At 35.9% G+C, this 11819-nt stretch overlaps 1 non-coding gene across 1 annotated transcript; it reads right to left on the reverse strand.

Annotated features, from left to right (window-relative positions):
• Positions 1–1793: 1793 nt before the first annotated feature.
• Positions 1794–1900, reverse strand: LOC112510600. The gene has a single exon (XR_003068978.1). It is a non-coding gene; the product is annotated as a small nucleolar RNA R71 (small nucleolar RNA).
• Positions 1901–11819: the final 9919 nt, after the last annotated feature.

Genomic DNA, 11819 nt, shown 5'->3' on the forward strand with positions numbered 1-11819 from the left:
TTTACGAGCTTTGTTGCTACTTCTTGGGAAACGTGCAGCTTGAAGATTCATCCAGATATTTTCTCCAGCTGTATATGAGCTGTCTTCCATCTTCTATTTTATTTTTATTTGTATTTTGTTAGCCTTGTACTAATTACCCTTAAGGTAATGATCGGTTGTACTTACTCCCTTCCTCCCCCTATATAAAAAGGCTTTGAGAGTCATTTTGAAGGGACACCAACACACCATGCAAGACACAAAACTCCTTTTGTGTCCCATTCTCTTTTTTTCTTTTATTATTATTATTATTATGCTTTTTTAATTTATGTCTTTAATATCTAGTCTAGTATTTTGTTTCCTTGTACTTATAATTTAGTTTTACATTAATGCAATTTATATTTCAGTATTATTTTATCTCTTAAATTATTTTTATTATGTCTAGCTAAATTACTGGTATGGGTATGGGTGTGAGTATAACTTAGGATGTTTATATAATATTTGGGTGTTTTTATCTATAATAACTTCGTAACTTGGTCACTTAAGACGGTACCTAAAATGCAGATAAGCTGATCACTTTGAAATGTTAATATTAGATCTTAGACCCAGAGATGGGCAAATCCGAAATACGGCTTAAGTGATGCACAAAGAACTCGAGATGGTCTTTGAATAATTACGTGGAGACACGAATTTTGTATGCATTTAGCTAGGGGTTAAGCAATAGATATTTTTATCACAAAGAGATTTGGGTAAGAATCGCATTCCTTTTACTTTTTAGCTAGATCGGCAAGTGTCGAAGTGGTAAACGTAAAAACCTTATGGAATTTTATGAGGCCCAGTTATTAAAGTTCACTTTCGAGAGATTGGAGTTTTTATAAACAACTCATAAAAGTCTAACCATTTTTTTGTTAATTTTATCTTAAACAACACTTGCACCCATGCCCATTCTTTAATATTAGAAGTTTATTTCGTTATTTAGCTAGTCGGTCCTATTTCGGTCTTTTTATAAACAAAAATCCAACTTTATTTTACATATCGAAACTCGTGCAAGAAGTTCATGAAAAGTCTCTGAATCTCAGTAGTACCTTCTTTGTGGGAACGATCTCGGTACTTTGTACCACTTTATTACTTGCAAGTGATCATAGTGTCGGCGTGCACTTGCACCGCCATTGTGGGAACATACTGCCCACTAGGTGAATACGAACGATCCTAGCCTGTCAAGTTTTTGGTGCCGCTGCCGGGGAAGGTAACGCAATTTTTATCCTGGGATATTGATTTTTCATTTGAGCCTTGTTCTTTTGTTTCACTCGTACTTTCCGTGTTGTATGCCAAGGCTACAATACGGTGAACTTTTACATCTTGATCTTGAATTAGAAAAAACCATTAGAAGACATAGAAAAGGTAGAAATAATCGTAATTGTACCATGGGGGATAATCCACCTCCATGGGAAGCCACGATTAATATTCCCGATGATAAAAATAGAGGCATACGGGACTATACAACTCCCGAATTCGGTCAGTTGGCCGCGGGAATAGGTAGGCCCGAAATGGCTGCGATAGCTTTTGAACCAAAACCGGTAATGTTCCAAATGTTTTCCGTAATGGGTCAGTTATTTAAAATCTTTTATCGAAATGACGGATCATTTTAAAATTCCCGGAGTCACACAAGAAGTCTTACACTTAACACTTTTCCTTTACACATTGAAGGATAGAGCTAGAGTATGGCTAAATTCTCAACCACCAAACTCGATCCTAACTTGGAATGATTTGGCGGAAAAATTTCTAAAAAAATACATTTTCCTTCGACGAGGAATATAAAAATTAGAAATGAAATTATGACGTTTCGACAAGAAGAAGATGAAGCGGTTTCGGATGCATGGGAGAGATTTAAGGACCTTCTACGGAAATGTCCTCATCACGGAATCTCTCATTGCATTCAATTGGAGACATTTTATAATGGCCTCTCCAGTTCCGCTAAAATTATTCTTGTCGCAACGGCCGGGGGAGCATTCACAGCTAAGACTTACAACGAAGGACATGACATTTTGGAAAGAATTTATAATAATAATACCGAATGGTCAAATCCTCGTGTTGTTGTTTCTAAATCTACTTCAGGCATCCATGAAATTGATGTCATCTCTGCTTTAAATGCTCAAATTGTAGCTTTAACTAATTTGGTTAAAAATAATTTACGTTTGAATGGAGAGAATAATCAAGTTCAATCCATAATGTCCAACCCACCTATGACTGAATCTTGTGTCTTTTGCGGTGAGGGCCATTCTTATGAATATTGCCCCGGAAATTCCGTTTCGGTGAATTATGTTGGGAGTCATGCTAGAAATAGCCCATTTTCTCCCACATACAATTCAAATTGGAGGAACCACCCCAATTTTTCTTGGACCGGAAATCTTGGACTTCAACCCCCCGGGGTTACTCAAGTCCAAAATCGGCCACAAAATCCCCCGGGATATGGGCAAGGTGTTTCGCACAATTAACAAAATGGACAATCCTCACATTCACACATGCCTAGGCAAAATGCTTCGGACGGTAATGGTTCACTCAAATCATTACTTAAAGGTTCTATAAACCAAACCAATGCAACGTTAAGGAGTTTCAAAACCCAACTCGGCCAATTTGCCGCCGATCTTAAGGGTAGACCTTTAGGAACTTTGCCTAGTGACACGGAAACCCCGAAGGGTAAAGAGCATATCAAACTCGTGACCGTGTTGAGTGAGGAGAGTTCAAAAGTTAATCATAATATAAGTGAAACCGTCGAAAAACTGACACATCAAAACGAGGTTTCACATGTTTTTGATATGTCAAAATTTCCAATTTTGAGTCCTTCCAAAGAAGAAACTCAAAAATCTATTTTTGTCCAGAAAACAGTCCCTGCTTCAACTTCCAGCAATGTGTAGCTCTCTGCTGGAATTTCCAAACCAAACAGATCCATTCAACCAGCTCCAGATTTGCATAACTTACCTTTTCCAGAAAGAATGAAAAGCAAAAATGTGGACGAGAAGTTTAAGAAGTTTTTGGACATCTTTAAGAAACTCCACATTAACATACCTTTGGTAGAAGCTCTCGAGCAAATGCCAAGCAATGTTAAATTTTTAAAAGACATTTTGCATAAAAAGAGAAGGTTGAATGAATTTGAAACGGTTGCTTTGACCAAAGAATGTAGTGCACTCCTTACTTGCAAAATTCCTCCCAAGTTAAAAGACCTGGGAAGTTTTACCATCCCATGTTCTATAGGAGGAAAAGAAGTAGGCCATGCCCTATGTGATTAGGGGGCAAAAATTAATCTTATGCCATTATCAGTTTTTAACAAGCTAGGAATAGGTGAAGTCCGTCCGACAACCGTGACTTTACAATTGGCGGATAGGTCCATTGCATATCCTAAGGGTAAAATAGAGGATATTTTGGTCCAAGTCGATGAATTTATTTTTCCGGCCGATTTTCTAGTTTTGGACTATGAAGCTGATAAGAATGTCCCCATTATCTTAGGACGACCTTTTCTTGCAATCGGGAGAATCTTAATTGATGTAAAAAAAGGGGAGTTGACCATGAGAGTTAGTGATCAAGAAGTGAAATTTAATGTGTTTAATTTCCTTAAGTTTCATGGAGAGGTAGGCGATTGTTCAGTCATATCTGCTTTAGGTGAAGATCTAGAAATAAGTTTGATTGACGTTCCCTACAAAAATAACATTAGGGAAAATCTTGAGGACATTTTGGAAGAAAATGATGATTTGGAAGATTTTGAAGATTTGGAGAAATCCCCCGATTTGGAGTTAAAGCCACTACCTAGTCACCTTAAGTATGTTTATCTAATGGAGGAGGAAAAACTACCCGTAATTATTTCTTCGAAATTAAGTAATGAACAAGAATTGAGGCTAATAGTGGTATTAAAAGCTCACAAAAGAGCCATAGGTTGGACCATTGCAGATATCAGAGGAATTAGTCCCTCCCTTTGCCAACATAAGATTATCTTGGAAGAAAATAGAGTTGGCAAGGTGCAACCGCAAAGGAGACTAAATCCCATTATGAAAGAAGTTGTGAAGAAATAAATCTTGAAGTGGTTAGATGCGGGTATTATATATCCCATTTCTAGTAGCGGATGGGTGAGTTCGGTGCAATGTGTACCGAAGAAAGGTGGAACTACGGTTATCACCAATGAAAAAAATGAGCTCATCCCTACTAGGACCGTCACTGGATGGCGGATTTTCATGGACTATAAGCAATTGAATCTATCAACCAAAAGGACCATTTCCCTTTGCCCTTTATTGACCAAATGCTAGATAGATTGGCCGGAAAGGAATATTTTTGCTTTTTGGACGGTTACTCGGGTTACAACCAAATTCACATAGCACCCGAGGATCAAGAGAAAACAACTTTCACTTATCCTTTCGTTTTTGCGTTTAGGCGTATGCCGTTTGGTCTTTGTAATGCACCGGCTACCTTTCAACGGTGCATGATGTCAATTTTTTTGGACAGGATTGAGGATACCATGGAAGTGTTTATGGATGACTTTTCCGTCGTCTGTACATCTTTTGAAAATTGTCTTGATGATTTAAAGAAAAGTTTGGAAAGATGTGAAACTCATGATTTAATTTTAAATTGGGAGAAATGTCATTTTATGGTACAAGAAGGAATTGTTTTGGGTCACATGGTTTCTAAAAATGGTTTGGAAGTTGATAAAGAAAAAATTGAGGTAATATTGCAATTGCCCGAACCATCTTCGGTCAAAGGCATTCGAAGTTTTTGGGACATGTGGGTTTTTACCAGAGATTTAGTAAGGATTTTTCTAAAATTGCAAAACCCTTGTGTAATTTGTTGCATGTCGATCAAACTTTTGAATTTACCTCCGATTGTAAAAAAGCTTTTGAAACCATTAAAAAAGCTCTTGTCTCGGCACCTATTGTCATTGCTCCAGATTGGACCATGCCTTTTGAGGTTATGCGTGACGCAAGTGATTGTAAAAAAGCTTTTGAAACCATTAAAAAAGCTCTTGTCTCGGCACCTATTGTCATTGCTCCAGATTGGACCATGCCTTTTGAGGTTATGTGTGACGCAAGTGACTGGGCCGTAGGTGCCGTTTTGGGATTTTTCACCTCATCTACTACGCAAGTAAAACCTTGATGGAGGCCCAGTTAAATTATACCACCACAGAAAAAGAATTACTTGCGATAGTATTTGCATTCGATCGTTTTCGATCCTACTTGATTGGTACCAAAGTCACCATTCATACAGACCACTCTGCCATCAAATATCTCTTTAATAAGACCGACGCTAAACCGAGGCTTATTAGATGGGTTCTTCTTTTGCAAGAATTTGATCTAGAGATAGTTGATCGCAAGGGATGTGCCAATCAAGTGGTCGATCATTTGTCAAGGATCGAAGGCAAAGTTTCAAGCGGGGGAAACCATGTGATAAAAGAAACTTTTCCCGACGAGTACATTTTGGCAGTACAAGAAAATTCTCCAAATGAACTTCCATGGCATGTCGATATTGCCAACTACCTTGCTTGTGGGCTTAAGCCACATCATCTTCAAGGTCAACGTTTTAAAAAATTTCTTCATGACTGTAAGCACTACTTATGGGACGATCCATCTCTTTACAAAATAGGAGCAGATCAGGTCTTGCGGAAATGTGTCCCGAATTTTGAAATCCCATATTTGTTGAAGGATTGTCATGCTTCACCGTATGGTGGCCATTTTGGTGGAAAAGGTACGGCAACAAAAATCTTACAAAGTGGATTTTTTTGGCCTACATTGTTTAAAGACGCATTTAATTTTGTGAAGAGATGTGAGCAGTGCCAAAGAATGGGAAATTTGTCCCAACGAAACGAAATTCCTTTAAATAACATTCTTGAAGTTGAACTTTTCGATGTTTGGGGCATTGATTTCATGGGACCATTTCCTATGTCTTTCAATAATCAGTATATTTTGGTAGCGGTTGATTATGTTTCGAAGTGGGTGGAAGCTAAGGCATGCCCAAAGAACGATGCGAATACGGTAATCAATTTTTTGCATAAAAATATTTTTGTCCATTTTGGAACTTCCCGAGCTTTGATAAGCGATGAAGGGACACATTTTATTAATCAAATGCTATATACCGTTCTCACCAAATACAATATCCAACACCGAGTAGCTACGACATACCATCCCCAAACGAATGGTCTTGTCGAACTTTCGAACCGAGAAATTAAAAATATTTTAGAGAAAGTTGTAAGACCGGATCGTAAGGATTGGTCACTCAAGTTGGATGACGCATTATGGGCATATCGAACCGCCACTTGGGAATGTCGCCGTACCAGTTAGTTTCTGGAAAAGCATGTCACCTCCCGTTTGAATTGGAATATAAGGTTTTTTGGGCAATAAAGGAATTTAACTTGGATGCAAATTCGATGGGAGCAAAAAGAAAATTCCAACATAATCAGTTGGAAGAATGGAGATTTCATGCCTACGAGAATGCCAAACTTTACAAGGAAAAAACAAAATTTTGGCATGATCATAGGATAAATCGTCAAATTTTCGGAAATGGTCAAAAAGTTCTCCTCTTTAATTCTCGACTATACTAAAGCTTTTTCCTGGAAAACTTAAGTCGAGATGGTCTGGACCATTCACCATAGTAAATGTGAGAAAATTCGGAACTGTGGATCTTTTATACCCTCAGGACATCACCACTTTTAAAGTTAACAGGCATAGGATAAAGCATTTCCTCCCGGAGGGAATAATCGATCCAACTCAGTGATTTGTGGAAGGGATTTTCAAAGCATGTAAATATTTTGAAAGCAAGAATGGAGAAAAAGAAAAAAAATATAATAAAGGAAAATCTGGTATTTTTGAGTTGACAGTGCGAAGTTTGTGCCCACTGTCTGGGTCATCCTGATTTTAAAGAGGAACCAGCAGCATTTTTTTTTTCTTGTGTCAACAAATATATTCTTTTCTTGGTAATTGGAAATTGGCTGGAAAATGAGGTTTTTAAGGAAATGACACATGATGTCACCTTAGGTAAACATGGGAGGATGATAGTCCCTAATATGATCAATCTTTAATAAAACACTTGAGAATCCATGGCAGAGATGATATTCAATAAGAACATGTAGAAGGAGACTTGAGAGGATTTGTCAAATAGTCAACTTTATTATGAACGTGAGATTTTTATAGTATGCATCCTTTTTTAAAAAACAAGGAACTCGCCCTTTATATAGGGTCAAACATCTAGACAAAGTCAAAGTCAAACTATCCTATGAAAAGTCAAACACGATGACTTTAACACAAATATAGACAAAATTAACTTTCAAGACGAATACAATTTTACACTAAATTTCAGTCATAACATTCTCCCCCTTTGTATTCCGACTTGAAAGAAATTGCGCACTTTGAGTCTCGTTTGAACTTTGATGCTTTAAGCACTCTATGTCTTCTTCAAAACAATCTTCAACTTGAAACTTCAGACAATCATTTGTTTGAGAAAGATCTTCTAACATTCTCCTTTCGAATGTAGAACCGCAATAATCTTCTCTTTTGCCAATATAGATCAGAAACAATAACGAACTTCAGAATTGATCTTCAGTAAACTGTTGTAAAATTGATCTTCACATTCAACATCTCTCAGTCGTTCAACATCGGAATAATTTTATGTAATCTTCTCCAGTCGCACTCCTTTTGAGTCTTTTGCCATCTTTGATGTTACTCCCCCTTGATCTTTTCAACAAATTCCCCATATAATGTTCGAAATTGGACATTTCATTCATTAGTACATACTCCCCCTTATGATGAAACGAGAATCATGACATCATACACAAGAATGAATGAAATTTCCCGCGAAAGCCGTCAATTCATGAAATTTTAAGTAGATCTTTTCAAATCCACTTGTTTAATCTTTTCAGGTTAAAGGAAATGGGAAGATAACAACCAATTTCAACATATGAAATTGTTTTCAATCTTATAAAAAGATTGGCCTGTGAGTAGAACAGATATACTCAGTATAACGGATGTACTGTATATATGAGACTTTTTTATGCTCATCTCAATAGGTCTTCCATTCAATCATCGATAGCTTAATAATAGCATATCTATGAATGTTTTGGCAAAATAACATATAAAATGCAAAATCTGTGTAGTGTAAAAAGATAAAGCAACTAATGCTTCTGTGTAGGCTCAAAAAGATAAACCTTGTGGACCACACAAATTTATCAGACTCAATTAGTGATCAAAAAGACTTGAAGGGGGGACATATATCCTTCTGATTCAATATCAACTTTCTCCAAATGAGAAATTGATAGATGATGAGCTGCGTGCCCCAAATGTTATTGAAACATTTATCTGTTGAGAGATAAATGAGTAGCTAGTGGGGTTGTGACAAGAATTGGTCTGGGCTTTGCCTTTTCCAATATTAGTCTCGAAAGAATTGAGAGCTAATAGATTGTGTGTTATGCCTAGATTTTAGAAGTTTGGAACATGATTCTTATGTTGTTTTAATCCTGACACAACTCTCGCCAATTCTTTTAGCTCACAACAACTACCCCTCTCTTTTTCATTTTAGTCTCAGCACACAATCCCTTTTGTATATAAAGCTCACTCAGATATGGTTGTCCTCATGGGTAGGTTTGTCGGTTTTGACATTCCATTGAGGTATTTCTGATAAGCACTAAGTCCCTCCTAATATTTAGCATTATGCACAGTTGATCAAAAATATTATTGCAGATAAGCACAAAGATCAGATAAAAATTGATCAAGAAATTTGGCTTTTAAGCACAATCAATAAAAGAATGATGCGATAACGATCAGATTATTCGATATGCGAAAGAAATGAATGAAGATCTGTAAGAACGAGTTTACAGATTCTGATTAAAAAAAATGAAGTGTATATCAATTAAGGTAAAAAAAATCAGAAAAATCAACCTTTGAATACAAACRAGMRTWTTATMACCGAAAATGATTTTCGTATAAGAGACGTGATAATAACAGTTTGAAGAATAGCTGAAACAGGTATTGAAGTTATGTTTGATGAGAAATTACGCAAGTAAAATCTCAGGAAATACCTGTTCAGAAAATGTACTCGTTTTAAAAAAAATTACTCACTTCCCAAAAACATTTATTGAACTTCTAGAGACTCTCCCTAGAAAGTAGATTATAGAAATGATTCAATTCAGCTCAAAAATTAAAGAAAATAAGAAAACATTTTAAGTACGGGTCCTAAACTGTGTGTTTAGAAACCACACTCGGTAAAGCACGGGTCCTGAACTGAATTGTTCATAAGCCTTGTTTGGAACATATTACAACTCCTCCTGCATTAGTGTATCACTGATATGATATTCTGATCAATACAAAATTGACATACCTACAAAATCAGATCAAATAGATTTTGGTACCCAAATGATTTTGGGTCCTATTTTGTTAGTATCGGGCTGGGGTATGTTGTAACTTCCAAACCATCWATTTCTATTAGATGTCTTCTTTTTAGCACTTTTAACAGGTAGATCAGATAAGCAGTAAGAACCATACCAGTCATTATTATACCTGTTAAATGAATTCCAAATATTTTCAAACCAGTTTCCCATATCCTTTGTTGATCTTCTTCTTGTTGACAAATTCATTAGTTCCACAATTTGAGCATAGGATTCTTCTTTTTCTGAGACTGACCCATTGATTAGTAGATCTCACAGTGCAAGGAAGAACAGTGTTAGTTACAACAGATTTATGAGACTCAACTGAATCAGCTTTATTAACCCAAACTTGTTTAACTTTTGAAAAATTATTGGGTGATCCAATGACATACCTTTGATAAAACTGATTTGAAGAACGAGACTTGTTCTTAGAAACAGTTGATTTAGGACTGCTTGAATAACTGTTGGATTTAACACTGAAACAGTTATAAAAGCAAGTTTTACACTGAGATTGAGAACTAGTTGAGCTTTCAGCTCTTGAAAAGTCTGTTACTTTCTTAAGTAACTGATCTCTCTCATCAGCAACTAAATCATACTTCTTCTTAAGTTCAGATCTCATATTCAATTCAGTTACAAGTTATGTCTCTAGATTAGACAATTTCTTTGTAGTATCCAAAAACTTACCCTCTAATTCTTTCTTCAGTTTATCAAACACTTTCCTTTCTTTCTCAAACTTATTTATTTCTTCATCTGAACTTCCCTTATCATTTTTCGAAGCAATGTCTAGCCACTTCTTTTCTGTAAGTTCTTTGGCAATTGTTGTATGTTTCTTGACAGTGTTTTTCTTTTCAAGAACAAACAGTCTTTTCTCTTCATCTAGTGCTTTCTGCTTTTGTTCAGCCTCTTTCTTTTCTTTATCAACCTTGGCTTGTTCCAAGATGATAAGTTGTTCAAAATCTGAGATTTGATTCAAAAGAGATTTAGCGTTCAGCTCAAGAGAATTGATCTTATTTTCATAAGATAAACATTCAGCATCAAATCGTTTCTCTAATTCAATAAATCTCTTTTTCTCTTTTTCAAAAACTGTTCTTTCAACATTGAAACTCTTTTCAGCTTCCAAAACTTTTTCCTTTTCTAAGTTCAGTAGCTTTCTTAGCTCAATCAGATCACTTTCAGACTTATGAAATTTATCAGTTAAGCCATCAGTTTCAGTATGTTTTCTACCTGGAGAATTTCTTTCAACTCTAAATTCACTCTGGACTTTTTGGAGTTTGTTAAACAGATCTTTATTAGATTTACTCCATGTTTTCAATTCATTATCACAATCTTTTCTTACATCATCCAAAGATTTTTCAAGTTTATTAATCTGATACTTGAAATCATTCTCAACTCTTTCTAATGCTTCTTTATGCTCTTTTTGTAAATTTGCAATAAATTCTACATTAGCATGATTTTCAAAAAATATGCTTATGTATTTATCTTTATAGTGCACTAAACTATTCTCCATCTTGGAAATCTGAACTTTCAACTCTTTATTCTCCTTCTCAAGAATAGCTGCCATTAAAAAATTCAAGATTGATCAAATAACGAATCTATGCAATCCAAGAACTTGATCAAAGAAATACAATCAAAAAATATTACACAATCACACTCAATTAAAAAAAATATTCACACTTCACACAATTCCTGGAAATTCATTTTGGAAAAAATGTTCAACAAGGTGAACTTTGGACAATGTAGTGAGCAAGATTACCAGATAAGCTGTGAGAGATCAAGTTGATGGCCGATGAAAGTATTCGGGTATACCTTGTGAGTAGATTAAGTCAAGAGCAGACCAAATTCTAAATCGGCTGAGTCTATGAACAATTTACCTAAATTGGATGATCCTAAATCGCTCAAGCTTGAAACTAAATACCTTACAACATGTACTAAATTGCTCACAACTAAGTCTAAATCCTCACCACTAAGCCTAAATCGCTCATAACTAAGCCTAAATCGCTCACACTGATGATCCTAAATCGCTCAAGCTTGAAACTAAATACCTTACAACATGTACTAAATTGCTCACAACTAAGTCTAAATCCCTCACCACTAAGCCTAAATCGCTCATAACTAAGCCTGAATCGCTCACACTATGTCTTAAATCGCTCACAACTAAGTCTTAAACCGCTCACAACTAAGTCTTAAACTGCTCACAACATGTTCTAAATTGCTTACAACTCGAGTCTAAATCGCCCACAAGTGTGCTGATTCTTAATCGCTCAAGGCTGTGTGCGATGTAAACACTAACTCGCTCACAACATGAATTAAATCGCTCAAGCCTATGAACTAAATCGCTTAAGGCTGAAAGTAAACCAAGTATAAATCGCTCAATACACTGCCTAAATCGCTCAAGCCTAAGCTCTTAATCGCTCAAAGCCTAATCTAAATCGCCCAATGCAATGACTAAATC

This window comes from Cynara cardunculus (assembly GCF_001531365.2).
Source record: "Cynara cardunculus var. scolymus isolate 2C chromosome LG 3, CcrdV1, whole genome shotgun sequence".
NCBI lineage: Eukaryota > Viridiplantae > Streptophyta > Magnoliopsida > Asterales > Asteraceae > Cynara > Cynara cardunculus.